The 23,683-nt window shown below is 39.3% G+C and overlaps 67 non-coding genes across 67 annotated transcripts; all 67 read right to left on the bottom strand.

The window, feature by feature from the left end:
* Positions 1-108: 108 nt before the first annotated feature.
* LOC149934570 (U6 spliceosomal RNA) lies at positions 109-217 on the bottom strand. Its single transcript, XR_016472445.1, has one exon. It is a non-coding gene; the product is annotated as a U6 spliceosomal RNA (small nuclear RNA).
* A 265-nt stretch (positions 218-482) lies between these two features.
* On the bottom strand, positions 483-591 carry LOC149934569 (U6 spliceosomal RNA). Its single transcript, XR_016472444.1, has one exon. It is a non-coding gene; the product is annotated as a U6 spliceosomal RNA (small nuclear RNA).
* A 248-nt stretch (positions 592-839) lies between these two features.
* On the bottom strand, positions 840-948 carry LOC149934568 (U6 spliceosomal RNA). Its single transcript, XR_016472443.1, has one exon. It is a non-coding gene; the product is annotated as a U6 spliceosomal RNA (small nuclear RNA).
* Positions 949-1,194: 246 nt separating this feature from the next.
* On the bottom strand, positions 1,195-1,303 carry LOC149934567 (U6 spliceosomal RNA). Its single transcript, XR_016472441.1, has one exon. It is a non-coding gene; the product is annotated as a U6 spliceosomal RNA (small nuclear RNA).
* Positions 1,304-1,549: 246 nt separating this feature from the next.
* Positions 1,550-1,658, bottom strand: LOC149934566 (U6 spliceosomal RNA). Its single transcript, XR_016472657.1, has one exon. It is a non-coding gene; the product is annotated as a U6 spliceosomal RNA (small nuclear RNA).
* Positions 1,659-1,904: 246 nt separating this feature from the next.
* On the bottom strand, positions 1,905-2,013 carry LOC149934565 (U6 spliceosomal RNA). Its single transcript, XR_016472440.1, has one exon. It is a non-coding gene; the product is annotated as a U6 spliceosomal RNA (small nuclear RNA).
* Positions 2,014-2,259: 246 nt separating this feature from the next.
* On the bottom strand, positions 2,260-2,368 carry LOC149934564 (U6 spliceosomal RNA). Its single transcript, XR_016472439.1, has one exon. It is a non-coding gene; the product is annotated as a U6 spliceosomal RNA (small nuclear RNA).
* A 246-nt stretch (positions 2,369-2,614) lies between these two features.
* LOC149934563 (U6 spliceosomal RNA) lies at positions 2,615-2,723 on the bottom strand. Its single transcript, XR_016472438.1, has one exon. It is a non-coding gene; the product is annotated as a U6 spliceosomal RNA (small nuclear RNA).
* Positions 2,724-2,969: 246 nt separating this feature from the next.
* Positions 2,970-3,078, bottom strand: LOC149934562 (U6 spliceosomal RNA). Its single transcript, XR_016472437.1, has one exon. It is a non-coding gene; the product is annotated as a U6 spliceosomal RNA (small nuclear RNA).
* Positions 3,079-3,324: 246 nt separating this feature from the next.
* LOC149934561 (U6 spliceosomal RNA) lies at positions 3,325-3,433 on the bottom strand. The gene has a single exon (XR_016472693.1). It is a non-coding gene; the product is annotated as a U6 spliceosomal RNA (small nuclear RNA).
* Positions 3,434-3,679: 246 nt separating this feature from the next.
* Positions 3,680-3,788, bottom strand: LOC149934560 (U6 spliceosomal RNA). The gene has a single exon (XR_016472704.1). It is a non-coding gene; the product is annotated as a U6 spliceosomal RNA (small nuclear RNA).
* Positions 3,789-4,034: 246 nt separating this feature from the next.
* Positions 4,035-4,143, bottom strand: LOC149934559 (U6 spliceosomal RNA). Its single transcript, XR_016472436.1, has one exon. It is a non-coding gene; the product is annotated as a U6 spliceosomal RNA (small nuclear RNA).
* Positions 4,144-4,389: 246 nt separating this feature from the next.
* LOC149934558 (U6 spliceosomal RNA) lies at positions 4,390-4,498 on the bottom strand. The gene has a single exon (XR_016472435.1). It is a non-coding gene; the product is annotated as a U6 spliceosomal RNA (small nuclear RNA).
* A 246-nt stretch (positions 4,499-4,744) lies between these two features.
* Positions 4,745-4,853, bottom strand: LOC149934557 (U6 spliceosomal RNA). The gene has a single exon (XR_016472434.1). It is a non-coding gene; the product is annotated as a U6 spliceosomal RNA (small nuclear RNA).
* Positions 4,854-5,099: 246 nt separating this feature from the next.
* Positions 5,100-5,208, bottom strand: LOC149934556 (U6 spliceosomal RNA). The gene has a single exon (XR_016472433.1). It is a non-coding gene; the product is annotated as a U6 spliceosomal RNA (small nuclear RNA).
* A 246-nt stretch (positions 5,209-5,454) lies between these two features.
* Positions 5,455-5,563, bottom strand: LOC149934555 (U6 spliceosomal RNA). Its single transcript, XR_016472432.1, has one exon. It is a non-coding gene; the product is annotated as a U6 spliceosomal RNA (small nuclear RNA).
* Positions 5,564-5,809: 246 nt separating this feature from the next.
* On the bottom strand, positions 5,810-5,918 carry LOC149934554 (U6 spliceosomal RNA). The gene has a single exon (XR_016472430.1). It is a non-coding gene; the product is annotated as a U6 spliceosomal RNA (small nuclear RNA).
* A 246-nt stretch (positions 5,919-6,164) lies between these two features.
* LOC149934553 (U6 spliceosomal RNA) lies at positions 6,165-6,273 on the bottom strand. Its single transcript, XR_016472429.1, has one exon. It is a non-coding gene; the product is annotated as a U6 spliceosomal RNA (small nuclear RNA).
* Positions 6,274-6,519: 246 nt separating this feature from the next.
* Positions 6,520-6,628, bottom strand: LOC149934552 (U6 spliceosomal RNA). Its single transcript, XR_016472428.1, has one exon. It is a non-coding gene; the product is annotated as a U6 spliceosomal RNA (small nuclear RNA).
* Positions 6,629-6,874: 246 nt separating this feature from the next.
* LOC149934551 (U6 spliceosomal RNA) lies at positions 6,875-6,983 on the bottom strand. Its single transcript, XR_016472669.1, has one exon. It is a non-coding gene; the product is annotated as a U6 spliceosomal RNA (small nuclear RNA).
* A 246-nt stretch (positions 6,984-7,229) lies between these two features.
* On the bottom strand, positions 7,230-7,338 carry LOC149934550 (U6 spliceosomal RNA). Its single transcript, XR_016472427.1, has one exon. It is a non-coding gene; the product is annotated as a U6 spliceosomal RNA (small nuclear RNA).
* Positions 7,339-7,584: 246 nt separating this feature from the next.
* On the bottom strand, positions 7,585-7,693 carry LOC149934549 (U6 spliceosomal RNA). Its single transcript, XR_016472426.1, has one exon. It is a non-coding gene; the product is annotated as a U6 spliceosomal RNA (small nuclear RNA).
* A 246-nt stretch (positions 7,694-7,939) lies between these two features.
* Positions 7,940-8,048, bottom strand: LOC149934548 (U6 spliceosomal RNA). The gene has a single exon (XR_016472425.1). It is a non-coding gene; the product is annotated as a U6 spliceosomal RNA (small nuclear RNA).
* A 246-nt stretch (positions 8,049-8,294) lies between these two features.
* LOC149934547 (U6 spliceosomal RNA) lies at positions 8,295-8,403 on the bottom strand. Its single transcript, XR_016472424.1, has one exon. It is a non-coding gene; the product is annotated as a U6 spliceosomal RNA (small nuclear RNA).
* Positions 8,404-8,649: 246 nt separating this feature from the next.
* Positions 8,650-8,758, bottom strand: LOC149934546 (U6 spliceosomal RNA). Its single transcript, XR_016472423.1, has one exon. It is a non-coding gene; the product is annotated as a U6 spliceosomal RNA (small nuclear RNA).
* A 246-nt stretch (positions 8,759-9,004) lies between these two features.
* LOC149934545 (U6 spliceosomal RNA) lies at positions 9,005-9,113 on the bottom strand. Its single transcript, XR_016472668.1, has one exon. It is a non-coding gene; the product is annotated as a U6 spliceosomal RNA (small nuclear RNA).
* Positions 9,114-9,359: 246 nt separating this feature from the next.
* LOC149934544 (U6 spliceosomal RNA) lies at positions 9,360-9,468 on the bottom strand. The gene has a single exon (XR_016472422.1). It is a non-coding gene; the product is annotated as a U6 spliceosomal RNA (small nuclear RNA).
* A 246-nt stretch (positions 9,469-9,714) lies between these two features.
* Positions 9,715-9,823, bottom strand: LOC149934543 (U6 spliceosomal RNA). Its single transcript, XR_016472421.1, has one exon. It is a non-coding gene; the product is annotated as a U6 spliceosomal RNA (small nuclear RNA).
* Positions 9,824-10,069: 246 nt separating this feature from the next.
* On the bottom strand, positions 10,070-10,178 carry LOC149934542 (U6 spliceosomal RNA). Its single transcript, XR_016472419.1, has one exon. It is a non-coding gene; the product is annotated as a U6 spliceosomal RNA (small nuclear RNA).
* A 246-nt stretch (positions 10,179-10,424) lies between these two features.
* LOC149934541 (U6 spliceosomal RNA) lies at positions 10,425-10,533 on the bottom strand. The gene has a single exon (XR_016472418.1). It is a non-coding gene; the product is annotated as a U6 spliceosomal RNA (small nuclear RNA).
* Positions 10,534-10,779: 246 nt separating this feature from the next.
* Positions 10,780-10,888, bottom strand: LOC149934540 (U6 spliceosomal RNA). The gene has a single exon (XR_016472417.1). It is a non-coding gene; the product is annotated as a U6 spliceosomal RNA (small nuclear RNA).
* A 246-nt stretch (positions 10,889-11,134) lies between these two features.
* LOC149934539 (U6 spliceosomal RNA) lies at positions 11,135-11,243 on the bottom strand. The gene has a single exon (XR_016472416.1). It is a non-coding gene; the product is annotated as a U6 spliceosomal RNA (small nuclear RNA).
* Positions 11,244-11,489: 246 nt separating this feature from the next.
* On the bottom strand, positions 11,490-11,598 carry LOC149934538 (U6 spliceosomal RNA). Its single transcript, XR_016472415.1, has one exon. It is a non-coding gene; the product is annotated as a U6 spliceosomal RNA (small nuclear RNA).
* Positions 11,599-11,844: 246 nt separating this feature from the next.
* On the bottom strand, positions 11,845-11,953 carry LOC149934537 (U6 spliceosomal RNA). Its single transcript, XR_016472645.1, has one exon. It is a non-coding gene; the product is annotated as a U6 spliceosomal RNA (small nuclear RNA).
* Positions 11,954-12,199: 246 nt separating this feature from the next.
* Positions 12,200-12,308, bottom strand: LOC149934536 (U6 spliceosomal RNA). Its single transcript, XR_016472667.1, has one exon. It is a non-coding gene; the product is annotated as a U6 spliceosomal RNA (small nuclear RNA).
* Positions 12,309-12,554: 246 nt separating this feature from the next.
* Positions 12,555-12,663, bottom strand: LOC149934535 (U6 spliceosomal RNA). Its single transcript, XR_016472414.1, has one exon. It is a non-coding gene; the product is annotated as a U6 spliceosomal RNA (small nuclear RNA).
* A 246-nt stretch (positions 12,664-12,909) lies between these two features.
* LOC149934534 (U6 spliceosomal RNA) lies at positions 12,910-13,018 on the bottom strand. Its single transcript, XR_016472413.1, has one exon. It is a non-coding gene; the product is annotated as a U6 spliceosomal RNA (small nuclear RNA).
* Positions 13,019-13,264: 246 nt separating this feature from the next.
* Positions 13,265-13,373, bottom strand: LOC149934533 (U6 spliceosomal RNA). The gene has a single exon (XR_016472666.1). It is a non-coding gene; the product is annotated as a U6 spliceosomal RNA (small nuclear RNA).
* A 246-nt stretch (positions 13,374-13,619) lies between these two features.
* LOC149934532 (U6 spliceosomal RNA) lies at positions 13,620-13,728 on the bottom strand. The gene has a single exon (XR_016472412.1). It is a non-coding gene; the product is annotated as a U6 spliceosomal RNA (small nuclear RNA).
* Positions 13,729-13,974: 246 nt separating this feature from the next.
* LOC149934531 (U6 spliceosomal RNA) lies at positions 13,975-14,083 on the bottom strand. Its single transcript, XR_016472411.1, has one exon. It is a non-coding gene; the product is annotated as a U6 spliceosomal RNA (small nuclear RNA).
* A 246-nt stretch (positions 14,084-14,329) lies between these two features.
* LOC149934530 (U6 spliceosomal RNA) lies at positions 14,330-14,438 on the bottom strand. Its single transcript, XR_016472410.1, has one exon. It is a non-coding gene; the product is annotated as a U6 spliceosomal RNA (small nuclear RNA).
* A 246-nt stretch (positions 14,439-14,684) lies between these two features.
* Positions 14,685-14,793, bottom strand: LOC149934529 (U6 spliceosomal RNA). The gene has a single exon (XR_016472408.1). It is a non-coding gene; the product is annotated as a U6 spliceosomal RNA (small nuclear RNA).
* Positions 14,794-15,039: 246 nt separating this feature from the next.
* On the bottom strand, positions 15,040-15,148 carry LOC149934528 (U6 spliceosomal RNA). Its single transcript, XR_016472407.1, has one exon. It is a non-coding gene; the product is annotated as a U6 spliceosomal RNA (small nuclear RNA).
* A 246-nt stretch (positions 15,149-15,394) lies between these two features.
* Positions 15,395-15,503, bottom strand: LOC149934527 (U6 spliceosomal RNA). Its single transcript, XR_016472699.1, has one exon. It is a non-coding gene; the product is annotated as a U6 spliceosomal RNA (small nuclear RNA).
* Positions 15,504-15,749: 246 nt separating this feature from the next.
* LOC149934526 (U6 spliceosomal RNA) lies at positions 15,750-15,858 on the bottom strand. Its single transcript, XR_016472406.1, has one exon. It is a non-coding gene; the product is annotated as a U6 spliceosomal RNA (small nuclear RNA).
* Positions 15,859-16,104: 246 nt separating this feature from the next.
* Positions 16,105-16,213, bottom strand: LOC149934525 (U6 spliceosomal RNA). Its single transcript, XR_016472405.1, has one exon. It is a non-coding gene; the product is annotated as a U6 spliceosomal RNA (small nuclear RNA).
* A 246-nt stretch (positions 16,214-16,459) lies between these two features.
* LOC149934524 (U6 spliceosomal RNA) lies at positions 16,460-16,568 on the bottom strand. Its single transcript, XR_016472404.1, has one exon. It is a non-coding gene; the product is annotated as a U6 spliceosomal RNA (small nuclear RNA).
* A 246-nt stretch (positions 16,569-16,814) lies between these two features.
* LOC149934523 (U6 spliceosomal RNA) lies at positions 16,815-16,923 on the bottom strand. The gene has a single exon (XR_016472731.1). It is a non-coding gene; the product is annotated as a U6 spliceosomal RNA (small nuclear RNA).
* A 246-nt stretch (positions 16,924-17,169) lies between these two features.
* LOC149934522 (U6 spliceosomal RNA) lies at positions 17,170-17,278 on the bottom strand. The gene has a single exon (XR_016472730.1). It is a non-coding gene; the product is annotated as a U6 spliceosomal RNA (small nuclear RNA).
* Positions 17,279-17,524: 246 nt separating this feature from the next.
* On the bottom strand, positions 17,525-17,633 carry LOC149934521 (U6 spliceosomal RNA). The gene has a single exon (XR_016472729.1). It is a non-coding gene; the product is annotated as a U6 spliceosomal RNA (small nuclear RNA).
* A 246-nt stretch (positions 17,634-17,879) lies between these two features.
* On the bottom strand, positions 17,880-17,988 carry LOC149934520 (U6 spliceosomal RNA). Its single transcript, XR_016472728.1, has one exon. It is a non-coding gene; the product is annotated as a U6 spliceosomal RNA (small nuclear RNA).
* A 246-nt stretch (positions 17,989-18,234) lies between these two features.
* Positions 18,235-18,343, bottom strand: LOC149934519 (U6 spliceosomal RNA). The gene has a single exon (XR_016472727.1). It is a non-coding gene; the product is annotated as a U6 spliceosomal RNA (small nuclear RNA).
* Positions 18,344-18,589: 246 nt separating this feature from the next.
* Positions 18,590-18,698, bottom strand: LOC149934518 (U6 spliceosomal RNA). The gene has a single exon (XR_016472725.1). It is a non-coding gene; the product is annotated as a U6 spliceosomal RNA (small nuclear RNA).
* A 246-nt stretch (positions 18,699-18,944) lies between these two features.
* LOC149934517 (U6 spliceosomal RNA) lies at positions 18,945-19,053 on the bottom strand. The gene has a single exon (XR_016472644.1). It is a non-coding gene; the product is annotated as a U6 spliceosomal RNA (small nuclear RNA).
* A 246-nt stretch (positions 19,054-19,299) lies between these two features.
* LOC149934516 (U6 spliceosomal RNA) lies at positions 19,300-19,408 on the bottom strand. The gene has a single exon (XR_016472665.1). It is a non-coding gene; the product is annotated as a U6 spliceosomal RNA (small nuclear RNA).
* Positions 19,409-19,654: 246 nt separating this feature from the next.
* LOC149934515 (U6 spliceosomal RNA) lies at positions 19,655-19,763 on the bottom strand. The gene has a single exon (XR_016472724.1). It is a non-coding gene; the product is annotated as a U6 spliceosomal RNA (small nuclear RNA).
* A 246-nt stretch (positions 19,764-20,009) lies between these two features.
* Positions 20,010-20,118, bottom strand: LOC149934514 (U6 spliceosomal RNA). Its single transcript, XR_016472723.1, has one exon. It is a non-coding gene; the product is annotated as a U6 spliceosomal RNA (small nuclear RNA).
* A 246-nt stretch (positions 20,119-20,364) lies between these two features.
* Positions 20,365-20,473, bottom strand: LOC149934513 (U6 spliceosomal RNA). Its single transcript, XR_016472664.1, has one exon. It is a non-coding gene; the product is annotated as a U6 spliceosomal RNA (small nuclear RNA).
* A 246-nt stretch (positions 20,474-20,719) lies between these two features.
* Positions 20,720-20,828, bottom strand: LOC149934512 (U6 spliceosomal RNA). The gene has a single exon (XR_016472722.1). It is a non-coding gene; the product is annotated as a U6 spliceosomal RNA (small nuclear RNA).
* Positions 20,829-21,074: 246 nt separating this feature from the next.
* On the bottom strand, positions 21,075-21,183 carry LOC149934511 (U6 spliceosomal RNA). The gene has a single exon (XR_016472721.1). It is a non-coding gene; the product is annotated as a U6 spliceosomal RNA (small nuclear RNA).
* Positions 21,184-21,429: 246 nt separating this feature from the next.
* Positions 21,430-21,538, bottom strand: LOC149934510 (U6 spliceosomal RNA). Its single transcript, XR_016472720.1, has one exon. It is a non-coding gene; the product is annotated as a U6 spliceosomal RNA (small nuclear RNA).
* Positions 21,539-21,784: 246 nt separating this feature from the next.
* LOC149934509 (U6 spliceosomal RNA) lies at positions 21,785-21,893 on the bottom strand. The gene has a single exon (XR_016472719.1). It is a non-coding gene; the product is annotated as a U6 spliceosomal RNA (small nuclear RNA).
* A 246-nt stretch (positions 21,894-22,139) lies between these two features.
* LOC149934508 (U6 spliceosomal RNA) lies at positions 22,140-22,248 on the bottom strand. The gene has a single exon (XR_016472718.1). It is a non-coding gene; the product is annotated as a U6 spliceosomal RNA (small nuclear RNA).
* Positions 22,249-22,494: 246 nt separating this feature from the next.
* LOC149934507 (U6 spliceosomal RNA) lies at positions 22,495-22,603 on the bottom strand. The gene has a single exon (XR_016472717.1). It is a non-coding gene; the product is annotated as a U6 spliceosomal RNA (small nuclear RNA).
* A 246-nt stretch (positions 22,604-22,849) lies between these two features.
* On the bottom strand, positions 22,850-22,958 carry LOC149934506 (U6 spliceosomal RNA). Its single transcript, XR_016472716.1, has one exon. It is a non-coding gene; the product is annotated as a U6 spliceosomal RNA (small nuclear RNA).
* A 246-nt stretch (positions 22,959-23,204) lies between these two features.
* On the bottom strand, positions 23,205-23,313 carry LOC149934505 (U6 spliceosomal RNA). Its single transcript, XR_016472662.1, has one exon. It is a non-coding gene; the product is annotated as a U6 spliceosomal RNA (small nuclear RNA).
* A 246-nt stretch (positions 23,314-23,559) lies between these two features.
* On the bottom strand, positions 23,560-23,668 carry LOC149934504 (U6 spliceosomal RNA). The gene has a single exon (XR_016472712.1). It is a non-coding gene; the product is annotated as a U6 spliceosomal RNA (small nuclear RNA).
* Between the last annotated feature and the right edge of the window lie 15 nt (positions 23,669-23,683).

Here is a 23,683-nt window from a genome sequence, read left to right as displayed (position 1 = left end):
CCACGCTGGTTTTATTATCATCTTAAATTTAAATAATATCTAACGAGTAAAAAATTAATAATCCCGTCGTTTCCCTAATACGAAATTTAACCAAGTAGGGGGCGACGAAAAAATTTGGAACGCTTCACGATTTTGCGTGTCATCCTTGCGCAGGGGCCATGCTAATCTTCTCTGTATCGTTCCAATTTTAGTAAATGTCAGATTCCGAAGAATCGACACACTCGCTAGGGGCCCACTCCGCTTATATAGCCCCACTCCGCTTATATAGCCCCATTTTCGATTTAGTCACTTTACCCTATATGACCTCGGAAATTAAGAAAACTCTCAATCGCGCGCGTTTTTCGCCCAATATTTTTTAAACGGTTTCTTTCTTACCACGCTGGTTTTAATATCATCTTAAATTTAAATAATATCTAACGAGTAAAAAATTAATAATCCCGTCGTTTCCCTAATACGAAATTTAACCAAGTAGGGGGCGACGAAAAAATTTGGAACGCTTCACGATTTTGCGTGTCATCCTTGCGCAGGGGCCATGCTAATCTTCTCTGTATCGTTCCAATTTTAGTAAATGTCAGATTCCGAAGAATCGACACACTCGCTAGGGGCCCACTCCGCTTATATAGCCCCATTTTCGATTTAGTCACTTTACCCTATATGACCTCGGAAATTAAGAAAACTCTCAATCGCGCGCGTTTTTCGCCCAATATTTTTTAAACGGTTTCTTTCTTACCACGCTGGTTTTAATATCATCTTAAATTTAAATAATATCTAACGAGTAAAAAATTAATAATCCCGTCGTTTCCCTAATACGAAATTTAACCAAGTAGGGGGCGACGAAAAAAAATTTGGAACGCTTCACGATTTTGCGTGTCATCCTTGCGCAGGGGCCATGCTAATCTTCTCTGTATCGTTCCAATTTTAGTAAATGTCAGATTCCGAAGAATCGACACACTCGCTAGGGGCCCACTCCGCTTATATAGCCCCATTTTCGATTTAGTCACTTTACCCTTTATGACCTCGGAAATTAAGAAAACTCTCAATCGCGCGCGTTTTTCGCCCAATATTTTTTAAACGGTTTCTTTCTTACCACGTTGGTTTTAATATCATCTTAAATTTAAATAATATCTAACGAGTAAAAAATTAATAATCCCGTCGTTTCCCTAATACGAAATTTAACCAAGTAGGGGGCGACGAAAAAATTTGGAACGCTTCACGATTTTGCGTGTCATCCTTGCGCAGGGGCCATGCTAATCTTCTCTGTATCGTTCCAATTTTAGTAAATGTCAGATTCCGAAGAATCGACACACTCGCTAGGGGCCCACTCCGCTTATATAGCCCCATTTTCGATTTAGTCACTTTACCCTATATGACCTCGGAAATTAAGAAAACTCTCAATCGCGCGCGTTTTTCGCCCAATATTTTTTAAACGGTTTCTTTCTTACCACGCTGGTTTTAATATCATCTTAAATTTAAATAATATCTAACGAGTAAAAAATTAATAATCCCGTCGTTTCCCTAATACGAAATTTAACCAAGTAGGGGGCGACGAAAAAATTTGGAACGCTTCACGATTTTGCGTGTCATCCTTGCGCAGGGACCATGCTAATCTTCTCTGTATCGTTCCAATTTTAGTAAATGTCAGATTCCGAAGAATCGACACACTCGCTAGGGGCCCACTCCGCTTATATAGCCCCATTTTCGATTTAGTCACTTTACCCTATATGACCTCGGAAATTAAGAAAACTCTCAATCGCGCGCGTTTTTCGCCCAATAATTTTTAAACGGTTTCTTTCTTACCACGCTGGTTTTAATATCATCTTAAATTTAAATAATATCTAACGAGTAAAAAATTAATAATCCCGTCGTTTCCCTAATACGAAATTTAACCAAGTAGGGGGCGACGAAAAAATTTGGAACGCTTCACGATTTTGCGTGTCATCCTTGCGCAGGGGCCATGCTAATCTTCTCTGTATCGTTCCAATTTTAGTAAATGTCAGATTCCGAAGAATCGACACACTCGCTAGGGGCCCACTCCGCTTATATAGCCCCATTTTCGATTTAGTCACTTTACCCTATATGACCTCGGAAATTAAGAAAACTCTCAATCGCGCGCGTTTTTCGCCCAATATTTTTTAAACGGTTTCTTTCTTACCACGCTGGTTTTAATATCATCTTAAATTTAAATAATATCTAACGAGTAAAAAATTAATAATCCCGTCGTTTCCCTAATACGAAATTTAACCAAGTAGGGGGCGACGAAAAAATTTGGAACGCTTCACGATTTTGCGTGTCATCCTTGCGCAGGGGCCATGCTAATCTTCTCTGTATCGTTCCAATTTTAGTAAATGTCAGATTCCGAAGAATCGACACACTCGCTAGGGGCCCACTCCGCTTATATAGCCCCATTTTCGATTTAGTCACTTTACCCTATATGACCTCGGAAATTAAGAAAACTCTCAATCGCGCGCGTTTTTCGCCCAATATTTTTTAAACGGTTTCTTTCTTACCACGCTGGTTTTAATATCATCTTAAATTTAAATAATATCTAACGAGTAAAAAATTAATAATCCCGTCGTTTCCCTAATACGAAATTTAACCAAGTAGGGGGCGACGAAAAAATTTGGAACGCTTCACGATTTTGCGTGTCATCCTTGCGCAGGGGCCATGCTAATCTTCTCTGTATCGTTCCAATTTTAGTAAATGTCAGATTCCGAAGAATCGACACACTCGCTAGGGGCCCACTCCGCTTATATAGCCCCATTTTCGATTTAGTCACTTTACCCTATATGACCTCGGAAATTAAGAAAACTCTCAATCGCGCGCGTTTTTCGCCCAATATTTTTTAAACGGTTTCTTTCTTACCACGCTGGTTTTATTATCATCTTAAATTTAAATAATATCTAACGAGTAAAAAATTAATAATCCCGTCGTTTCCCTAATACGAAATTTAACCAAGTAGGGGGCGACGAAAAAATTTGGAACGCTTCACGATTTTGCGTGTCATCCTTGCGCAGGGGCCATGCTAATCTTCTCTGTATCGTTCCAATTTTAGTAAATGTCAGATTCCGAAGAATCGACACACTCGCTAGGGGCCCACTCCGCTTATATAGCCCCATTTTCGATTTAGTCACTTTACCCTATATGACCTCGGAAATTAAGAAAACTCTCAATCGCGCGCGTTTTTCGCCCAATATTTTTTAAACGGTTTCTTTCTTACCACGCTGGTTTTAATATCATCTTAAATTTAAATAATATCTAACGAGTAAAAAATTAATAATCCCGTCGTTTCCCTAATACGAAATTTAACCAAGTAGGGGGCGACGAAAAAATTTGGAACGCTTCACGATTTTGCGTGTCATCCTTGCGCAGGGGCCATGCTAATCTTCTCTGTATCGTTCCAATTTTAGTAAATGTCAGATTCCGAAGAATCGATACACTCGCTAGGGGCCCACTCCGCTTATATAGCCCCATTTTCGATTTAGTCACTTTACCCTTTATGACCTCGGAAATTAAGAAAACTCTCAATCGCGCGCGTTTTTCGCCCAATATTTTTTAAACGGTTTCTTTCTTACCACGTTGGTTTTAATATCATCTTAAATTTAAATAATATCTAACGAGTAAAAAATTAATAATCCCGTCGTTTCCCTAATACGAAATTTAACCAAGTAGGGGGCGACGAAAAGATTTGGAACGCTTCACGATTTTGCGTGTCATCCTTGCGCAGGGGCCATGCTAACCTTCTCTGTATCGTTCCAATTTTAGTAAATGTCAGATTCCGAAGAATCGACACACTCGCTAGGGGCCCACTCCGCTTATATAGCCCCATTTTCGATTTAGTCACTTTACCCTATATGACCTCGGAAATTAAGAAAACTCTCAATCGCGCGCGTTTTTCGCCCAATATTTTTTAAACGGTTTCTTTCTTACCACGCTGGTTTTATTATCATCTTAAATTTAAATAATATCTAACGAGTAAAAAATTAATAATCCCGTCGTTTCCCTAATACGAAATTTAACCAAGTAGGGGGCGACGAAAAAATTTGGAACGCTTCACGATTTTGCGTGTCATCCTTGCGCAGGGGCCATGCTAATCTTCTCTGTATCGTTCCAATTTTAGTAAATGTCAGATTCCGAAGAATCGACACACTCGCTAGGGGCCCACTCCGCTTATATAGCCCCATTTTCGATTTAGTCACTTTACCCTATATGACCTCGGAAATTAAGAAAACTCTCAATCGCGCGCGTTTTTCGCCCAATATTTTTTAAACGGTTTCTTTCTTACCACGCTGGTTTTAATATCATCTTAAATTTAAATAATATCTAACGAGTAAAAAATTAATAATCCCGTCGTTTCCCTAATACGAAATTTAACCAAGTAGGGGGCGACGAAAAAATTTGGAACGCTTCACGATTTTGCGTGTCATCCTTGCGCAGGGGCCATGCTAATCTTCTCTGTATCGTTCCAATTTTAGTAAATGTCAGATTCCGAAGAATCGACACACTCGCTAGGGGCCCACTCCGCTTATATAGCCCCATTTTCGATTTAGTCACTTTACCCTATATGACCTCGGAAATTAAGAAAACTCTCAATCGCGCGCGTTTTTCGCCCAATATTTTTTAAACGGTTTCTTTCTTACCACGCTGGTTTTAATATCATCTTAAATTTAAATAATATCTAACGAGTAAAAAATTAATAATCCCGTCGTTTCCCTAATACGAAATTTAACCAAGTAGGGGGCGACGAAAAAATTTGGAACGCTTCACGATTTTGCGTGTCATCCTTGCGCAGGGGCCATGCTAATCTTCTCTGTATCGTTCCAATTTTAGTAAATGTCAGATTCCGAAGAATCGACACACTCGCTAGGGGCCCACTCCGCTTATATAGCCCCATTTTCGATTTAGTCACTTTACCCTTTATGACCTCGGAAATTAAGAAAACTCTCAATCGCGCGCGTTTTTCGCCCAATATTTTTTAAACGGTTTCTTTCTTACCACGTTGGTTTTAATATCATCTTAAATTTAAATAATATCTAACGAGTAAAAAATTAATAATCCCGTCGTTTCCCTAATACGAAATTTAACCAAGTAGGGGGCGACGAAAAAATTTGGAACGCTTCACGATTTTGCGTGTCATCCTTGCGCAGGGGCCATGCTAATCTTCTCTGTATCGTTCCAATTTTAGTAAATGTCAGATTCCGAAGAATCGACACACTCGCTAGGGGCCCATTCCGCTTATATAGCCCCATTTTCGATTTAGTCACTTTACCCTATATGACCTCGGAAATTAAGAAAACTCTCAATCGCGCGCGTTTTTCGCCCAATATTTTTTAAACGGTTTCTTTCTTACCACGCTGGTTTTAATATCATCTTAAATTTAAATAATATCTAACGAGTAAAAAATTAATAATCCCGTCGTTTCCCTAATACGAAATTTAACCAAGTAGGGGGCGACGAAAAAATTTGGAACGCTTCACGATTTTGCGTGTCATCCTTGCGCAGGGGCCATGCTAATCTTCTCTGTATCGTTCCAATTTTAGTAAATGTCAGATTCCGAAGAATCGACACACTCGCTAGGGGCCCACTCCGCTTATATAGCCCCATTTTCGATTTAGTCACTTTACCCTATATGACCTCGGAAATTAAGAAAACTCTCAATCGCGCGCGTTTTTCGCCCAATATTTTTTAAACGGTTTCTTTCTTACCACGCTGGTTTTAATATCATCTTAAATTTAAATAATATCTAACGAGTAAAAAATTAATAATCCCGTCGTTTCCCTAATACGAAATTTAACCAAGTAGGGGGCGACGAAAAAATTTGGAACGCTTCACGATTTTGCGTGTCATCCTTGCGCAGGGGCCATGCTAATCTTCTCTGTATCGTTCCAATTTTAGTAAATGTCAGATTCCGAAGAATCGACACACTCGCTAGGGGCCCACTCCGCTTATATAGCCCCATTTTCGATTTAGTCACTTTACCCTATATGACCTCGGAAATTAAGAAAACTCTCAATCGCGCGCGTTTTTCGCCCAATATTTTTTAAACGGTTTCTTTCTTACCACGCTGGTTTTAATATCATCTTAAATTTAAATAATATCTAACGAGTAAAAAATTAATAATCCCGTCGTTTCCCTAATACGAAATTTAACCAAGTAGGGGGCGACGAAAAAATTTGGAACGCTTCACGATTTTGCGTGTCATCCTTGCGCAGGGGCCATGCTAATCTTCTCTGTATCGTTCCAATTTTAGTAAATGTCAGATTCCGAAGAATCGACACACTCGCTAGGGGCCCACTCCGCTTATATAGCCCCATTTTCGATTTAGTCACTTTACCCTATATGACCTCGGAAATTAAGAAAACTCTCAATCGCGCGCGTTTTTCGCCCAATATTTTTTAAACGGTTTCTTTCTTACCACGCTGGTTTTAATATCATCTTAAATTTAAATAATATCTAACGAGTAAAAAATTAATAATCCCGTCGTTTCCCTAATACGAAATTTAACCAAGTAGGGGGCGACGAAAAAATTTGGAACGCTTCACGATTTTGCGTGTCATCCTTGCGCAGGGGCCATGCTAATCTTCTCTGTATCGTTCCAATTTTAGTAAATGTCAGATTCCGAAGAATCGACACACTCGCTAGGGGCCCACTCCGCTTATATAGCCCCATTTTCGATTTAGTCACTTTACCCTTTATGACCTCGGAAATTAAGAAAACTCTCAATCGCGCGCGTTTTTCGCCCAATATTTTTTAAACGGTTTCTTTCTTACCACGTTGGTTTTAATATCATCTTAAATTTAAATAATATCTAACGAGTAAAAAATTAATAATCCCGTCGTTTCCCTAATACGAAATTTAACCAAGTAGGGGGCGACGAAAAGATTTGGAACGCTTCACGATTTTGCGTGTCATCCTTGCGCAGGGGCCATGCTAATCTTCTCTGTATCGTTCCAATTTTAGTAAATGTCAGATTCCGAAGAATCGACACACTCGCTAGGGGCCCACTCCGCTTATATAGCCCTATTTTCGATTTAGTCACTTTACCCTATATGACCTCGGAAATTAAGAAAACTCTCAATCGCGCGCGTTTTTCGCCCAATATTTTTTAAACGGTTTCTTTCTTACCACGCTGGTTTTATTATCATCTTAAATTTAAATAATATCTAATAAGTAAAAAATTAATAATCCCGTCGTTTCCCTAATACGAAATTTAACCAAGTAGGGGGCGACGAAAAAATTTGGAACGCTTCACGATTTTGCGTGTCATCCTTGCGCAGGGGCCATGCTAATCTTCTCTGTATCGTTCCAATTTTAGTAAATGTCAGATTCCGAAGAATCGACACACTCGCTAGGGGCCCACTCCGCTTATATAGCCTAATTTTCGATTTAGTCACTTTACCCTATATGACCTCGGAAATTAAGAAAACTCTCAATCGCGCGCGTTTTTCGCCCAATATTTTTTAAACGGTTTCTTTCTTACCACGCTGGTTTTAATATCATCTTAAATTTAAATAATATCTAACGAGTAAAAAATTAATAATCCCGTCGTTTCCCTAATACGAAATTTAACCAAGTAGGGGGCGACGAAAAAATTTGGAACGCTTCACGATTTTGCGTGTCATCCTTGCGCAGGGGCCATGCTAATCTTCTCTGTATCGTTCCAATTTTAGTAAATGTCAGATTCCGAAGAATCGACACACTCGCTAGGGGCCCACTCCGCTTATATAGCCCCATTTTCGATTTAGTCACTTTACCCTATATGACCTCGGAAATTAAGAAAACTCTCAATCGCGCGCGTTTTTCGCCCAATATTTTTTAAACGGTTTCTTTCTTACCACGCTGGTTTTAATATCATCTTAAATTTAAATAATATCTAACGAGTAAAAAATTAATAATCCCGTCGTTTCCCTAATACGAAATTTAACCAAGTAGGGGGCGACGAAAAAATTTGGAACGCTTCACGATTTTGCGTGTCATCCTTGCGCAGGGGCCATGCTAATCTTCTCTGTATCGTTCCAATTTTAGTAAATGTCAGATTCCGAAGAATCGACACACTCGCTAGGGGCCCACTCCGCTTATATAGCCCCATTTTCGATTTAGTCACTTTACCCTATATGACCTCGGAAATTAAGAAAACTCTCAATCGCGCGCGTTTTTCGCCCAATATTTTTTAAACGGTTTCTTTCTTACCACGCTGGTTTTATTATCATCTTAAATTTAAATAATATCTAACGAGTAAAAAATTAATAATCCCGTCGTTTCCCTAATACGAAATTTAACCAAGTAGGGGGCGACGAAAAAATTTGGAACGCTTCACGATTTTGCGTGTCATCCTTGCGCAGGGGCCATGCTAATCTTCTCTGTATCGTTCCAATTTTAGTAAATGTCAGATTCCGAAGAATCGACACACTCGCTAGGGGCCCACTCCGCTTATATAGCCCCATTTTCGATTTAGTCACTTTACCCTATATGACCTCGGAAATTAAGAAAACTCTCAATCGCGCGCGTTTTTCGCCCAATATTTTTTAAACGGTTTCTTTCTTACCACGCTGGTTTTAATATCATCTTAAATTTAAATAATATCTAACGAGTAAAAAATTAATAATCCCGTCGTTTCCCTAATACGAAATTTAACCAAGTAGGGGGCGACGAAAAAATTTGGAACGCTTCACGATTTTGCGTGTCATCCTTGCGCAGGGGCCATGCTAATCTTCTCTGTATCGTTCCAATTTTAGTAAATGTCAGATTCCGAAGAATCGACACACTCGCTAGGGGCCCACTCCGCTTATATAGCCCCATTTTCGATTTAGTCACTTTACCCTTTATGACCTCGGAAATTAAGAAAACTCTCAATCGCGCGCGTTTTTCGCCCAATATTTTTTAAACGGTTTCTTTCTTACCACGTTGGTTTTAATATCATCTTAAATTTAAATAATATCTAACGAGTAAAAAATTAATAATCCCGTCGTTTCCCTAATACGAAATTTAACCAAGTAGGGGGCGACGAAAAGATTTGGAACGCTTCACGATTTTGCGTGTCATCCTTGCGCAGGGGCCATGCTAATCTTCTCTGTATCGTTCCAATTTTAGTAAATGTCAGATTCCGAAGAATCGACACACTCGCTAGGGGCCCACTCCGCTTATATAGCCCCATTTTCGATTTAGTCACTTTACCCTATATGACCTCGGAAATTAAGAAAACTCTCAATCGCGCGCGTTTTTCGCCCAATATTTTTTAAACGGTTTCTTTCTTACCACGCTGGTTTTATTATCATCTTAAATTTAAATAATATCTAACGAGTAAAAAATTAATAATCCCGTCGTTTCCCTAATACGAAATTTAACCAAGTAGGGGGCGACGAAAAAATTTGGAACGCTTCACGATTTTGCGTGTCATCCTTGCGCAGGGGCCATGCTAATCTTCTCTGTATCGTTCCAATTTTAGTAAATGTCAGATTCCGAAGAATCGACACACTCGCTAGGGGCCCACTCCGCTTATATAGCCCCATTTTCGATTTAGTCACTTTACCCTATATGACCTCGGAAATTAAGAAAACTCTCAATCGCGCGCGTTTTTCGCCCAATATTTTTTAAACGGTTTCTTTCTTACCACGCTGGTTTTAATATCATCTTAAATTTAAATAATATCTAACGAGTAAAAAATTAATAATCCCGTCGTTTCCCTAATACGAAATTTAACCAAGTAGGGGGCGACGAAAAAATTTGGAACGCTTCACGATTTTGCGTGTCATCCTTGCGCAGGGGCCATGCTAATCTTCTCTGTATCGTTCCAATTTTAGTAAATGTCAGATTCCGAAGAATCGACACACTCGCTAGGGGCCCACTCCGCTTATATAGCCCCATTTTCGATTTAGTCACTTTACCCTATATGACCTCGGAAATTAAGAAAACTCTCAATCGCGCGCGTTTTTCGCCCAATATTTTTTAAACGGTTTCTTTCTTACCACGCTGGTTTTAATATCATCTTAAATTTAAATAATATCTAACGAGTAAAAAATTAATAATCCCGTCGTTTCCCTAATACGAAATTTAACCAAGTAGGGGGCGACGAAAAAATTTGGAACGCTTCACGATTTTGCGTGTCATCCTTGCGCAGGGGCCATGCTAATCTTCTCTGTATCGTTCCAATTTTAGTAAATGTCAGATTCCGAAGAATCGACACACTCGCTAGGGGCCCACTCCGCTTATATAGCCCCATTTTCGATTTAGTCACTTTACCCTTTATGACCTCGGAAATTAAGAAAACTCTCAATCGCGCGCGTTTTTCGCCCAATATTTTTTAAACGGTTTCTTTCTTACCACGTTGGTTTTAATATCATCTTAAATTTAAATAATATCTAACGAGTAAAAAATTAATAATCCCGTCGTTTCCCTAATACGAAATTTAACCAAGTAGGGGGCGACGAAAAAATTTGGAACGCTTCACGATTTTGCGTGTCATCCTTGCGCAGGGGCCATGCTAATCTTCTCTGTATCGTTCCAATTTTAGTAAATGTCAGATTCCGAAGAATCGACACACTCGCTAGGGGCCCATTCCGCTTATATAGCCCCATTTTCGATTTAGTCACTTTACCCTATATGACCTCGGAAATTAAGAAAACTCTCAATCGCGCGCGTTTTTCGCCCAATATTTTTTAAACGGTTTCTTTCTTACCACGCTGGTTTTAATATCATCTTAAATTTAAATAATATCTAACGAGTAAAAAATTAATAATCCCGTCGTTTCCCTAATACGAAATTTAACCAAGTAGGGGGCGACGAAAAAATTTGGAACGCTTCACGATTTTGCGTGTCATCCTTGCGCAGGGGCCATGCTAATCTTCTCTGTATCGTTCCAATTTTAGTAAATGTCAGATTCCGAAGAATCGACACACTCGCTAGGGGCCCACTCCGCTTATATAGCCCCATTTTCGATTTAGTCACTTTACCCTATATGACCTCGGAAATTAAGAAAACTCTCAATCGCGCGCGTTTTTCGCCCAATATTTTTTAAACGGTTTCTTTCTTACCACGCTGGTTTTAATATCATCTTAAATTTAAATAATATCTAACGAGTAAAAAATTAATAATCCCGTCGTTTCCCTAATACGAAATTTAACCAAGTAGGGGGCGACGAAAAAATTTGGAACGCTTCACGATTTTGCGTGTCATCCTTGCGCAGGGGCCATGCTAATCTTCTCTGTATCGTTCCAATTTTAGTAAATGTCAGATTCCGAAGAATCGACACACTCGCTAGGGGCCCACTCCGCTTATATAGCCCCATTTTCGATTTAGTTACTTTACCCTATATGACCTCGGAAATTAAGAAAACTCTCAATCGCGCGCGTTTTTCGCCCAATATTTTTTAAACGGTTTCTTTCTTACCACGCTGGTTTTAATATCATCTTAAATTTAAATAATATCTAACGAGTAAAAAATTAATAATCCCGTCGTTTCCCTAATACGAAATTTAACCAAGTAGGGGGCGACGAAAAAATTTGGAACGCTTCACGATTTTGCGTGTCATCCTTGCGCAGGGGCCATGCTAATCTTCTCTGTATCGTTCCAATTTTAGTAAATGTCAGATTCCGAAGAATCGACACACTCGCTAGGGGCCCACTCCGCTTATATAGCCCCATTTTCGATTTAGTCACTTTACCCTATATGACCTCGGAAATTAAGAAAACTCTCAATCGCGCGCGTTTTTCGCCCAATATTTTTTAAACGGTTTCTTTCTTACCACGCTGGTTTTAATATCATCTTAAATTTAAATAATATCTAACGAGTAAAAAATTAATAATCCCGTCGTTTCCCTAATACGAAATTTAACCAAGTAGGGGGCGACGAAAAAATTTGGAACGCTTCACGATTTTGTGTGTCATCCTTGCGCAGGGGCCATGCTAATCTTCTCTGTATCGTTCCAATTTTAGTAAATGTCAGATTCCGAAGAATCGACACACTCGCTAGGGGCCCACTCCGCTTATATAGCCCCATTTTCGATTTAGTCACTTTACCCTTTATGACCTCGGAAATTAAGAAAACTCTCAATCGCGCGCTTTTTTCGCCCAATATTTTTTAAACGGTTTCTTTCTTACCACGTTGGTTTTAATATCATCTTAAATTTAAATAATATCTAACGAGTAAAAAATTAATAATCCCGTCGTTTCCCTAATACGAAATTTAACCAAGTAGGGGGCGACGAAAAGATTTGGAACGCTTCACGATTTTGCGTGTCATCCTTGCGCAGGGGCCATGCTAATCTTCTCTGTATCGTTCCAATTTTAGTAAATGTCAGATTCCGAAGAATCGACACACTCGCTAGGGGCCCACTCCGCTTATATAGCCCTATTTTCAATTTAGTCACTTTACCCTATATGACCTCGGAAATTAAGAAAACTCTCAATCGCGCGCGTTTTTCGCCCAATATTTTTTAAACGGTTTCTTTCTTACCACGCTGGTTTTATTATCATCTTAAATTTAAATAATATCTAATAAGTAAAAAATTAATAATCCCGTCGTTTCCCTTATACGAAATTTAACCAAGTAGGGGGCGACGAAAAAATTTGGAACGCTTCACGATTTTGCGTGTCATCCTTGCGCAGGGGCCATGCTAATCTTCTCTGTATCGTTCCAATTTTAGTAAATGTCAGATTCCGAAGAATCGACACACTCGCTAGGGGCCCACTCCGCTTATATAGCCTAATTTTCGATTTAGTCACTTTACCCTATATGACCTCGGAAATTAAGAAAACTCTCAATCGCGCGCGTTTTTCGCCCAATATTTTTTAAACGGTTTCTTTCTTACCACGCTGGTTTTAATATCATCTTAAATTTAAATAATATCTAACGAGTAAAAAATTAATAATCCCGTCGTTTCCCTAATACGAAATTTAACCAAGTAGGGGGCGACGAAAAAATTTGGAACGCTTCACGATTTTGCGTGTCATCCTTGCGCAGGGGCCATGCTAATCTTCTCTGTATCGTTCCAATTTTAGTAAATGTCAGATTCCGAAGAATCGACACACTCGCTAGGGGCCCACTCCGCTTATATAGCCCCATTTTCGATTTAGTCACTTTACCCTTTATGACCTCGGAAATTAAGAAAACTCTCAATCGCGCGCGTTTTTCGCCCAATATTTTTTAAACGGTTTCTTTCTTACCACGTTGGTTTTAATATCATCTTAAATTTAAATAATATCTAACGAGTAAAAAATTAATAATCCCGTCGTTTCCCTAATACGAAATTTAACCAAGTAGGGGGCGACGAAAAGATTTGGAACGCTTCACGATTTTGCGTGTCATCCTTGCGCAGGGGCCATGCTAATCTTCTCTGTATCGTTCCAATTTTAGTAAATGTCAGATTCCGAAGAATCGACACACTCGCTAGGGGCCCACTCCGCTTATATAGCCCCATTTTCGATTTAGTCACTTTACCCTATATGACCTCGGAAATTAAGAAAACTCTCAATCGCGCGCGTTTTTCGCCCAATATTTTTTAAACGGTTTCTTTCTTACCACGCTGGTTTTATTATCATCTTAAATTTAAATAATATCTAACGAGTAAAAAATTAATAATCCCGTCGTTTCCCTAATACGAAATTTAACCAAGTAGGGGGCGACGAAAAAATTTGGAACGCTTCACGATTTTGCGTGTCATCCTTGCGCAGGGGCCATGCTAATCTTCTCTGTATCGTTCCAATTTTAGTAAATGTCAGATTCCGAAGAATCGACACACTCGCTAGGGGCCCACTCCGCTTATATAGCCCCATTTTCGATTTAGTCACTTTACCCTATATGACCTCGGAAATTAAGAAAACTCTCAATCGCGCGCGTTTTTCGCCCAATATTTTTTAAACGGTTTCTTTCTTACCACGCTGGTTTTAATATCATCTTAAATTTAAATAATATCTAACGAGTAAAAAATTAATAATCCCGTCGTTTCCCTAATACGAAATTTAACCAAGTAGGGGGCGACGAAAAAATTTGGAACGCTTCACGATTTTGCGTGTCATCCTTGCGCAGGGGCCATGCTAATCTTCTCTGTATCGTTCCAATTTTAGTAAATGTCAGATTCCGAAGAATCGACACACTCGCTAGGGGCCCACTCCGCTTATATAGCCCCATTTTCGATTTAGTCACTTTACCCTATATGACCTCGGAAATTAAGAAAACTCTCAATCGCGCGCGTTTTTCGCCCAATATTTTTTAAACGGTTTCTTTCTTACCACGCTGGTTTTAATATCATCTTAAATTTAAATAATATCTAACGAGTAAAAAATTAATAATCCCGTCGTTTCCCTAATACGAAATTTAACCAAGTAGGGGGCGACGAAAAAATTTGGAACGCTTCACGATTTTGCGTGTCATCCTTGCGCAGGGGCCATGCTAATCTTCTCTGTATCGTTCCAATTTTAGTAAATGTCAGATTCCGAAGAATCGACACACTCGCTAGGGGCCCACTCCGCTTATATAGCCCCATTTTCGATTTAGTCACTTTACCCTTTATGACCTCGGAAATTAAGAAAACTCTCAATCGCGCGCGTTTTTCGCCCAATATTTTTTAAACGGTTTCTTTCTTACCACGTTGGTTTTAATATCATCTTAAATTTAAATAATATCTAACGAGTAAAAAATTAATAATCCCGTCGTTTCCCTAATACGAAATTTAACCAAGTAGGGGGCGACGAAAAAATTTGGAACGCTTCACGATTTTGCGTGTCATCCTTGCGCAGGGGCCATGCTAATCTTCTCTGTATCGTTCCAATTTTAGTAAATGTCAGATTCCGAAGAATCGACACACTCGCTAGGGGCCCACTCCGCTTATATAGCCCCATTTTCGATTTAGTCACTTTACCCTATATGACCTCGGAAATTAAGAAAACTCTCAATCGCGCGCGTTTTTCGCCCAATATTTTTTAAATGGTTTCTTTCTTACCACGCTGGTTTTAATATCATCTTAAATTTAAATAATATCTAACGAGTAAAAAATTAATAATCCCGTCGTTTCCCTAATACGAAATTTAACCAAGTAGGGGGCGACGAAAAAATTTGGAACGCTTCACGATTTTGCGTGTCATCCTTGCGCAGGGGCCATGCTAATCTTCTCTGTATCGTTCCAATTTTAGTAAATGTCAGATTCCGAAGAATCGACACACTCGCTAGGGGCCCACTCCGCTTATATAGCCCCATTTTCGATTTAGTCACTTTACCCTATATGACCTCGGAAATTAAGAAAACTCTCAATCGCGCGCGTTTTTCGCCCAATATTTTTTAAACGGTTTCTTTCTTACCACGCTGGTTTTAATATCATCTTAAATTTAAATAATATCTAACGAGTAAAAAATTAATAATCCCGTCGTTTCCCTAATACGAAATTTAACCAAGTAGGGGGCGACGAAAAAATTTGGAACGCTTCACGATTTTGCGTGTCATCCTTGCGCAGGGGCCATGCTAATATTCTCTGTATCGTTCCAATTTTAGTAAATGTCAGATTCCGAAGAATCGACACACTCGCTAGGGGCCCACTCCGCTTATATAGCCCCATTTTCGATTTAGTCACTTTACCCTATATGACCTCGGAAATTAAGAAAACTCTCAATCGCGCGCGTTTTTCGCCCAATATTTTTTAAACGGTTTCTTTCTTACCACGCTGGTTTTAATATCATCTTAAATTTAAATAATATCTAACGAGTAAAAAATTAATAATCCCGTCGTTTCCCTAATACGAAATTTAACCAAGTAGGGGGCGACGAAAAAATTTGGAACGCTTCACGATTTTGCGTGTCATCCTTGCGCAGGGGCCATGCTAATCTTCTCTGTATCGTTCCAATTTTAGTAAATGTCAGATTCCGAAGAATCGACACACTCGCTAGGGGCCCACTCCGCTTATATAGCCCCATTTTCGATTTAGTCACTTTACCCTATATGACCTCGGAAATTAAGAAAACTCTCAATCGCGCGCGTTTTTCGCCCAATATTTTTTAAACGGTTTCTTTCTTACCACGCTGGTTTTAATATCATCTTAAATTTAAATAATATCTAACGAGTAAAAAATTAATAATCCCGTCGTTTCCCTAATACGAAATTTAACCAAGTAGGGGGCGACGAAAAAATTTGGAACGCTTCACGATTTTGCGTGTCATCCTTGCGCAGGGGCCATGCTAATCTTCTCTGTATCGTTCCAATTTTAGTAAATGTCAGATTCCGAAGAATCGACACACTCGCTAGGGGCCCACTCCGCTTATATAGCCCCATTTTCGATTTAGTCACTTTACCCTTTATGACCTCGGAAATTAAGAAAACTCTCAATCGCGCGCGTTTTTCGCCCAATATTTTTTAAACGGTTTCTTTCTTACCACGTTGGTTTTAATATCATCTTAAATTTAAATAATATCTAACGAGTAAAAAATTAATAATCCCGTCGTTTCCCTAATACGAAATTTAACCAAGTAGGGGGCGACGAAAAAATTTGGAACGCTTCACGATTTTGCGTGTCATCCTTGCGCAGGGGCCATGCTAATCTTCTCTGTATCGTTCCAATTTTAGTAAATGTCAGATTCCGAAGAATCGACACACTCGCTAGGGGCCCACTCCGCTTATATAGCCCCATTTTCGATTTAGTCACTTTACCCTATATGACCTCGGAAATTAAGAAAACTCTCAATCGCGCGCGTTTTTCGCCCAATATTTTTTAAACGGTTTCTTTCTTACCACGCTGGTTTTAATATCATCTTAAATTTAAATAATATCTAACGAGTAAAAAATTAATAATCCCGTCGTTTCCCTAATACGAAATTTAACCAAGTAGGGGGCGACGAAAAAATTTGGAACGCTTCACGATTTTGCGTGTCATCCTTGCGCAGGGGCCATGCTAATCTTCTCTGTATCGTTCCAATTTTAGTAAATGTCAGATTCCGAAGAATCGACACACTCGCTAGGGGCCCACTCCGCTTATATAGCCCCATTTTCGATTTAGTCACTTTACCCTATATGACCTCGGAAATTAAGAAAACTCTCAATCGCGCGCGTTTTTCGCCCAATATTTTTTAAACGGTTTCTTTCTTACCACGCTGGTTTTAATATCATCTTAAATTTAAATAATATCTAACGAGTAAAAAATTAATAATCCCGTCGTTTCCCTAATACGAAATTTAACCAAGTAGGGGGCGACGAAAAAATTTGGAACGCTTCACGATTTTGCGTGTCATCCTTGCGCAGGGGCCATGCTAATCTTCTCTGTATCGTTCCAATTTTAGTAAATGTCAGATTCCGAAGAATCGACACACTCGCTAGGGGCCCACTCCGCTTATATAGCCCCATTTTCGATTTAGTCACTTTACCCTTTATGACCTCGGAAATTAAGAAAACTCTCAATCGCGCGCGTTTTTCGCCCAATATTTTTTAAACGGTTTCTTTCTTACCACGTTGGTTTTAATATCATCTTAAATTTAAATAATATCTAACGAGTAAAAAATTAATAATCCCGTCGTTTCCCTAATACGAAATTTAACCAAGTAGGGGGCGACGAAAAAATTTGGAACGCTTCACGATTTTGCGTGTCATCCTTGCGCAGGGGCCATGCTAATCTTCTCTGTATCGTTCCAATTTTAGTAAATGTCAGATTCCGAAGAATCGACACACTCGCTAGGGGCCCACTCCGCTTATATAGCCCCATTTTCGATTTAGTCACTTTACCCTATATGACCTCGGAAATTAAGAAAACTCTCAATCGCGCGCGTTTTTCGCCCAATATTTTTTAAACGGTTTCTTTCTTACCACGCTGGTTTTAATATCATCTTAAATTTAAATAATATCTAACGAGTAAAAAATTAATAATCCCGTCGTTTCCCTAATACGAAATTTAACCAAGTAGGGGGCGACGAAAAAATTTGGAACGCTTCACGATTTTGCGTGTCATCCTTGCGCAGGGGCCATGCTAATCTTCTCTGTATCGTTCCAATTTTAGTAAATGTCAGATTCCGAAGAATCGACACACTCGCTAGGGGCCCACTCCGCTTATATAGCCCCATTTTCGATTTAGTCACTTTACCCTATATGACCTCGGAAATTAAGAAAACTCTCAATCGCGCGCGTTTTTCGCCCAATATTTTTTAAACGGTTTCTTTCTTACCACGCTGGTTTTAATATCATCTTAAATTTAAATAATATCTAACGAGTAAAAAATTAATAATCCCGTCGTTTCCCTAATACGAAATTTAACCAAGTAGGGGGCGACGAAAAAATTTGGAACGCTTCACGATTTTGCGTGTCATCCTTGCGCAGGGGCCATGCTAATCTTCTCTGTATCGTTCCAATTTTAGTAAATGTCAGATTCCGAAGAATCGACACACTCGCTAGGGGCCCACTCCGCTTATATAGCCCCATTTTCGATTTAGTCACTTTACCCTTTATGACCTCGGAAATTAAGAAAACTCTCAATCGCGCGCGTTTTTCGCCCAATATTTTTTAAACGGTTTCTTTCTTACCACGTTGGTTTTAATATCATCTTAAATTTAAATAATATCTAACGAGTAAAAAATTAATAATCCCGTCGTTTCCCTAATACGAAATTTAACCAAGTAGGGGGCGACGAAAAAATTTGGAACGCTTCACGATTTTGCGTGTCATCCTTGCGCAGGGGCCATGCTAATCTTCTCTGTATCGTTCCAATTTTAGTAAATGTCAGATTCCGAAGAATCGACACACTCGCTAGGGGCCCACTCCGCTTATATAGCCCCATTTTCGATTTAGTCACTTTACCCTATATGACCTCGGAAATTAAGAAAACTCTCAATCGCGCGCGTTTTTCGCCCAATATTTTTTAAACGGTTTCTTTCTTACCACGCTGGTTTTAATATCATCTTAAATTTAAATAATATCTAACGAGTAAAAAATTAATAATCCCGTCGTTTCCCTAATACGAAATTTAACCAAGTAGGGGGCGACGAAAAAATTTGGAACGCTTCACGATTTTGTGTGTCATCCTTGCGCAGGGGCCATGCTAATCTTCTCTGTATCGTTCCAATTTTAGTAAATGTCAGATTCCGAAGAATCGACACACTCGCTAGGGGCCCACTCCGCTTATATAGCCCCATTTTCGATTTAGTCACTTTACCCTTTATGACCTCGGAAATTAAGAAAACTCTCAATCGCGCGCGTTTTTCGCCCAATATTTTTTAAACGGTTTCTTTCTTACCACGTTGGTTTTAATATCATCTTAAATTTAAATAATATCTAACGAGTAAAAAATTAATAATCCCGTCGTTTCCCTAATACGAAATTTAACCAAGTAGGGGGCGACGAAAAGATTTGGAACGCTTCACGATTTTGCGTGTCATCCTTGCGCAGGGGCCATGCTAATCTTCTCTGTATCGTTCCAATTTTAGTAAATGTCAGATTCCGAAGAATCGACACACTCGCTAGGGGCCCACTCCGCTTATATAGCCCTATTTTCAATTTAGTCACTTTACCCTATATGACCTCGGAAATTAAGAAAACTCTCAATCGCGCGCGTTTTTCGCCCAATATTTTTTAAACGGTTTCTTTCTTACCACGCTGGTTTTATTATCATCTTAAATTTAAATAATATCTAATAAGTAAAAAATTAATAATCCCGTCGTTTCCCTTATACGAAATTTAACCAAGTAGGGGGCGACGAAAAAATTTGGAACGCTTCACGATTTTGCGTGTCATCCTTGCGCAGGGGCCATGCTAATCTTCTCTGTATCGTTCCAATTTTAGTAAATGTCAGATTCCGAAGAATCGACACACTCGCTAGGGGCCCACTCCGCTTATATAGCCTAATTTTCGATTTAGTCACTTTACCCTATATGACCTCGGAAATTAAGAAAACTCTCAATCGCGCGCGTTTTTCGCCCAATATTTTTTAAACGGTTTCTTTCTTACCACGCTGGTTTTAATATCATCTTAAATTTAAATAATATCTAACGAGTAAAAAATTAATAATCCCGTCGTTTCCCTAATACGAAATTTAACCAAGTAGGGGGCGACGAAAAAATTTGGAACGCTTCACGATTTTGCGTGTCATCCTTGCGCAGGGGCCATGCTAATCTTCTCTGTATCGTTCCAATTTTAGTAAATGTCAGATTCCGAAGAATCGACACACTCGCTAGGGGCCCACTCCGCTTATATAGCCCCATTTTCGATTTAGTCACTTTACCCTTTATGACCTCGGAAATTAAGAAAACTCTCAATCGCGCGCGTTTTTCGCCCAATATTTTTTAAACGGTTTCTTTCTTACCACGTTGGTTTTAATATCATCTTAAATTTAAATAATATCTAACGAGTAAAAAATTAATAATCCCGTCGTTTCCCTAATACGAAATTTAACCAAGTAGGGGGCGACGAAAAGATTTGGAACGCTTCACGATTTTGCGTGTCATCCTTGCGCAGGGGCCATGCTAATCTTCTCTGTATCGTTCCAATTTTAGTAAATGTCAGATTCCGAAGAATCGACACACTCGCTAGGGGCCCACTCCGCTTATATAGCCCCATTTTCGATTTAGTCACTTTACCCTATATGACCTCGGAAATTAAGAAAACTCTCAATCGCGCGCGTTTTTCGCCCAATATTTTTTAAACGGTTTCTTTCTTACCACGCTGGTTTTATTATCATCTTAAATTTAAATAATATCTAACGAGTAAAAAATTAATAATCCCGTCGTTTCCCTAATACGAAATTTAACCAAGTAGGGGGCGACGAAAAAATTTGGAACGCTTCACGATTTTGCGTGTCATCCTTGCGCAGGGGCCATGCTAATCTTCTCTGTATCGTTCCAATTTTAGTAAATGTCAGATTCCGAAGAATCGACACACTCGCTAGGGGCCCACTCCGCTTATATAGCCCCATTTTCGATTTAGTCACTTTACCCTATATGACCTCGGAAATTAAGAAAACTCTCAATCGCGCGCGTTTTTCGCCCAATATTTTTTAAACGGTTTCTTTCTTACCACGCTGGTTTTAATATCATCTTAAATTTAAATAATATCTAACGAGTAAAAAATTAATAATCCCGTCGTTTCCCTAATACGAAATTTAACCAAGTAGGGGGCGACGAAAAAATTTGGAACGCTTCACGATTTTGCGTGTCATCCTTGCGCAGGGGCCATGCTAATCTTCTCTGTATCGTTCCAATTTTAGTAAATGTCAGATTCCGAAGAATCGACACACTCGCTAGGGGCCCACTCCGCTTATATAGCCCCATTTTCGATTTAGTCACTTTACCCTATATGACCTCGGAAATTAAGAAAACTCTCAATCGCGCGCGTTTTTCGCCCAATATTTTTTAAACGGTTTCTTTCTTACCACGCTGGTTTTAATATCATCTTAAATTTAAATAATATCTAACGAGTAAAAAATTAATAATCCCGTCGTTTCCCTAATACGAAATTTAACCAAGTAGGGGGCGACGAAAAAATTTGGAACGCTTCACGATTTTGCGTGTCATCCTTGCGCAGGGGCCATGCTAATCTTCTCTGTATCGTTCCAATTTTAGTAAATGTCAGATTCCGAAGAATCGACACACTCGCTAGGGGCCCACTCCGCTTATATAGCCCCATTTTCGATTTAGTCACTTTACCCTTTATGACCTCGGAAATTAAGAAAACTCTCAATCGCGCGCGTTTTTCGCCCAATATTTTTTAAACGGTTTCTTTCTTACCACGTTGGTTTTAATATCATCTTAAATTTAAATAATATCTAACGAGTAAAAAATTAATAATCCCGTCGTTTCCCTAATACGAAATTTAACCAAGTAGGGGGCGACGAAAAAATTTGGAACGCTTCACGATTTTGCGTGTCATCCTTGCGCAGGGGCCATGCTAATCTTCTCTGTATCGTTCCAATTTTAGTAAATGTCAGATTCCGAAGAATCGACACACTCGCTAGGGGCCCACTCCGCTTATATAGCCCCATTTTCGATTTAGTCACTTTACCCTATATGACCTCGGAAATTAAGAAAACTCTCAATCGCGCGCGTTTTTCGCCCAATATTTTTTAAATGGTTTCTTTCTTACCACGCTGGTTTTAATATCATCTTAAATTTAAATAATATCTAACGAGTAAAAAATTAATAATCCCGTCGTTTCCCTAATACGAAATTTAACCAAGTAGGGGGCGACGAAAAAATTTGGAACGCTTCACGATTTTGCGTGTCATCCTTGCGCAGGGGCCATGCTAATCTTCTCTGTATCGTTCCAATTTTAGTAAATGTCAGATTCCGAAGAATCGACACACTCGCTAGGGGCCCACTCCGCTTATATAGCCCCATTTTCGATTTAGTCACTTTACCCTATATGACCTCGGAAATTAAGAAAACTCTCAATCGCGCGCGTTTTTCGCCCAATATTTTTTAAACGGTTTCTTTCTTACCACGCTGGTTTTATTATCATCTTAAATTTAAATAATATCTAATAAGTAAAAAATTAATAATCCCGTCGTTTCCCTTATACGAAATTTAACCAAGTAGGGGGCGACGAAAAAATTTGGAACGCTTCACGATTTTGCGTGTCATCCTTGCGCAGGGGCCATGCTAATCTTCTCTGTATCGTTCCAATTTTAGTAAATGTCAGATTCCGAAGAATCGACACACTCGCTAGGGGCCCACTCCGCTTATATAGCCTAATTTTCGATTTAGTCACTTTACCCTATATGACCTCGGAAATTAAGAAAACTCTCAATCGCGCGCGTTTTTCGCCCAATATTTTTTAAACGGTTTCTTTCTTACCACGCTGGTTTTAATATCATCTTAAATTTAAATAATATCTAACGAGTAAAAAATTAATAATCCCGTCGTTTCCCTAATACGAAATTTAACCAAGTAGGGGGCGACGAAAAAATTTGGAACGCTTCACGATTTTGCGTGTCATCCTTGCGCAGGGGCCATGCTAATCTTCTCTGTATCGTTCCAATTTTAGTAAATGTCAGATTCCGAAGAATCGACACACTCGCTAGGGGCCCACTCCGCTTATATAGCCCCATTTTCGATTTAGTCACTTTACCCTTTATGACCTCGGAAATTAAGAAAACTCTCAATCGCGCGCGTTTTTCGCCCAATATTTTTTAAACGGTTTCTTTCTTACCACGTTGGTTTTAATATCATCTTAAATTTAAATAATATCTAACGAGTAAAAAATTAATAATCCCGTCGTTTCCCTAATACGAAATTTAACCAAGTAGGGGGCGACGAAAAGATTTGGAACGCTTCACGATTTTGCGTGTCATCCTTGCGCAGGGGCCATGCTAATCTTCTCTGTATCGTTCCAATTTTAGTAAATGTCAGATTCCGAAGAATCGACACACTCGCTAGGGGCCCACTCCGCTTATATAGCCCCATTTTCGATTTAGTCACTTTACCCTATATGACCTCGGAAATTAAGAAAACTCTCAATCGCGCGCGTTTTTCGCCCAATATTTTTTAAACGGTTTCTTTCTTACCACGCTGGTTTTATTATCATCTTAAATTTAAATAATATCTAACGAGTAAAAAATTAATAATCCCGTCGTTTCCCTAATACGAAATTTAACCAAGTAGGGGGCGACGAAAAAATTTGGAACGCTTCACGATTTTGCGTGTCATCCTTGCGCAGGGGCCATGCTAATCTTCTCTGTATCGTTCCAATTTTAGTAAATGTCAGATTCCGAAGAATCGACACACTCGCTAGGGGC

Source organism: Leiobunum rupestre, chromosome 7 (genome assembly GCF_980474605.1).
Source record: "Leiobunum rupestre chromosome 7, qqLeiRupe1.1.hap1, whole genome shotgun sequence".
NCBI lineage: Eukaryota > Metazoa > Arthropoda > Arachnida > Opiliones > Sclerosomatidae > Leiobunum > Leiobunum rupestre.
Note: the sequence above shows the minus strand (reverse complement) of the source record. Positions and strands in the feature narration are given on the sequence as shown.